Genomic DNA, 3,324 nt, shown 5'->3' on the forward strand with positions numbered 1-3,324 from the left:
TTTTTTTAAACAAAAAGTATTTATTTGGAAATTTCCAAACTAGCCAAAAATGGTACTTGCCACCCTGTCCACTCCCTTCCCCCAGCCCCTATGGAGCAGCTCCTAGGATAACCCCCAACTGATCCCTGTACAAAAAGGTGTTTCCACTTAGAAAACCTGTTCCCCAAATAGTGCAAATACCTGAAGGAAAGGAAGAAACCAGCAGTGACACTGGGCTTGTGGGAATGGCAAAGAACTTTGGTGTAGAAAGACGAGGGAGAGCCTGGGAAGGGCCCTCTTACTACCCCTGTCTGGCTCCTGGGAGCCAGCTCTGACCTCCAAGGTCAATACCTGTAAACATAAAAAACCCAGGCGTATTTGGTTCTGAAATTTTGCAATTATAATGTTGAAGCCCAACCCCCTAGGGCTGCCACAGCTCCCAGAGGTCCTGCTCAGGCCTTCCCATAAGGACAGGGGAGGCATCTGCTGAACCCAATTAAAGCCAATGGAAAAGTAAATAATAAGGCTGTGGGGGCCCAAGCGACTATGACTCCTATGACTACATTTATGCAACTAAAGCTGGGGAGATGGGGTGGCAGAAGCTTCTCAACCCCATCCTATCCCACCTCCCTCTAACCCCAGCTAGGGCACAGAGGGTGGCATCATTTGAGTCTGAGAAGGGAGTGGCTGCAGGAATAAAGAAGTTTCCCTGAGCTGCTAGGTCAGGCGAATTCCCAGCACCTGTTCTAGTTCCTGCCTGCGCTGTTGCACCTTGGCAAAAATGTACTTTCCGGCAGCTTCCTGGGCCCAGGGCTGATGGTAGAAAGCAGCTCACCTTTCTTCCTCTGGGTTACCTATCACATCTCTAATAATCTTGAGATCTCGTCCCTGAGAGCACAACCATTCCTGAATGAAGTTCTGTGGGTCGGTGCTGAAACTGAGCATGAAATCCCTCTGAGTCTTCAGCTGGTTGATGGACTCAATGGTTTCATGGATCTTAATGTCTAGGGATGCTATCTCCTGTTGGTTGGTGGTGGAGGCTAGAAAGTTACTCATCTGTGCCTTGAGTGGGTCATCTACCACAACATCAATATCATAACAAGCCGTCTTCTTCTGGTCATTGGGGTCCACACTGATGACATGATTGATGATGATGGGGTCTGGATGCTGCAGCAACCCAGCCAGTTTCATGGGTATCTCAGAGAAAAGAAGACGCCCACAACTAAAGATCTGGCGAAAGTAGCGGTTACAGTTGATGTATTCATGCTCATGACCATCTTGTAGCTGATTGTGCTTAATGTACAGCCACAATGCCTGCATGATGGCAGCCCGGGTCTGGGTGTGCACACCGAGTAGCCAAGCCAATCGAGGGTCCATCTTGTATTAGGGTGGCTGATGATCCAGCATAAGCTGGAGGGTACACTTGACATTAAGGTCCCCAGGGCATTTTTACTTGGAAGCCATCTGTCTCTTGAGTTGTAGGCAAGCGGTGCCACTCCACCAGATGGTTATCAGGTCCATAAAGCTCCTTGCCCAGCTCAATAACCAGACTCTTAAAAAATGAAGAAAACTTCCTCTTCTGTTTGCTGGGATCATCCAGTAGCGTCCCCTCTACTCGAAGTTCCCAGGAGGCCACTTTGTCCCCTGCTGGAACTGATCCTAGGGCTCCCACTGTAGCTCCTGAAGCTCCAGCCTCTTCACCTTCTGCCTTGCTGGGGCTGAACTTATTAGAAATGTAGATTCAAAGCTTTCTTTTTTGAGTCAATGGTTTCTTTATGGCCTCTCCATTCATTTCCGGGCAATGGTTTGGTCCAGTTTATGCTCAAAGGCCAAGAGATCCATATATGCCTGAGACTCTGGGACTAACTCCCGGATTCTCTGGAACCTTATCTGCCATTTTTTTTCTCTTCAGCCCTTGGCGTTCAGTGGGCATTGGAGGCTGGGGATGAGGTACAAGCAGACGTTTCCGGAATGGGTCCATCATAGTAGGTGGCATCCCAGGCTGAAGTGGAGAAGCTGCACCAAAGGGTGTACCAGCTGGGGGTCCTACCTGTAGGCCACTCAAAGGCATCCTGATTCCTGGAGACATACCAGGGCGCTGGTACTGCGCCGCAGGCCCCGCGGGCCGATGGGGCAGAAGGCTGCGGCCCCCGGGGCCCCCGCGGCTCCAACGGGCCCCGGGCCCCCCAGAGCCGCTTGGGGTAGCATCCCGGGGCCCACCTGGGGCGGGTGTGCCCCCAGGACCGCTGCCATGGCAGCCCCCCCTCGGGGCTCAGCGCGGGCAGCAGGAACCCATCCGCGCTGTGGCCCGACATCGTTCTGTCGCACCTGGCCTCAGCTGTGATCCAGGTCCGGGGGCTTCGAGCCGGGGGAACCCCTCCGAGCTCTGAGCTCTGGGGCTCCCAGTCGAGCTCCAGTCTTTACTGATCCGGGCATGAATGTAGTTTTGAGAGATTTATTTTCTTTTTTTCATTTGTACAATTGAAGATTTGAAAGCATTAGTTTCTTTTTTTCCCATTTGTTCAACTGTATTTTTGAAGGATTTGTTTTCTTGTTGCAAGATGTTAATATTCTCCTGAGTTTATTTTCCCAATTTTTCCAATAGATCTTTAAACTCCTCCCTGATTTCTTCTAGGATATCTTTCTGGGTAGGAGACCAATTTATATTCTCCTCAGAAGTTCTAGATCACTTTGGGTTAGGATCTATATTTTCAAAGTTGCTTTCAATGACCTTTTCAGTGACCTTTCTTCATTTTCCTAGGATATTGTGTTGGGGAAGGGGCTGACTCACAAAGGTCTGGTTTTGAAAACCCTAGAGGCTTTGCTCACTGGGTGTAGTAAATTCAAGTGGGCCAGTCATTAGTGGGCACTGATTACTTTCTCTGGAGTGTTTGAAGCCTTTATTTGAGGCCCTCTCCTTTGGACTGGATGGGGTAGGAGGTTCAGCAGGGTCTGAATTATTCTCAAACAATGTGGGTTGCACCCTGAGGTGAAAATGTCAATCTCCTTACTCAGCTGTGGGAACTTTCCTGCCCACACCTGAGCTTGGGGGGGTGGGGGGAATGAGGGGACTGTTACTGCATTTGTTCTGGGAAGAGGGGTCCATTGAAAGTATGGAGCTCAGGACCCCAAGCCCAGCAGATTGATGTCCAACCACACTCTGCAACTCTATGTGCTGGAACTCTCCCTCCAGCAACAATGGGACTTCCCAGACTTCCATTCCCACAGCCAGAAACTCCATGGTTAAGGTTGCCCTCGGACCCATAGCTCCCTCAGGCACAGCCTCTGCAGACAAGACCAGTTCTCTGGCTTCACCATGCCTCTGCCCTTGATCTAGCTCTCTGC

General features: G+C 50.5%; 1 pseudogene; it reads right to left on the reverse strand.

Annotated features, from left to right (window-relative positions):
• Positions 1–667: 667 nt before the first annotated feature.
• LOC141516331 (SWI/SNF-related matrix-associated actin-dependent regulator of chromatin subfamily D member 2 pseudogene) lies at positions 668–2,294 on the reverse strand (annotated as a pseudogene).
• Between the last annotated feature and the right edge of the window lie 1,030 nt (positions 2,295–3,324).

This window comes from Macrotis lagotis, chromosome 3 (assembly GCF_037893015.1).
Source record: "Macrotis lagotis isolate mMagLag1 chromosome 3, bilby.v1.9.chrom.fasta, whole genome shotgun sequence".
NCBI lineage: Eukaryota > Metazoa > Chordata > Mammalia > Peramelemorphia > Peramelidae > Macrotis > Macrotis lagotis.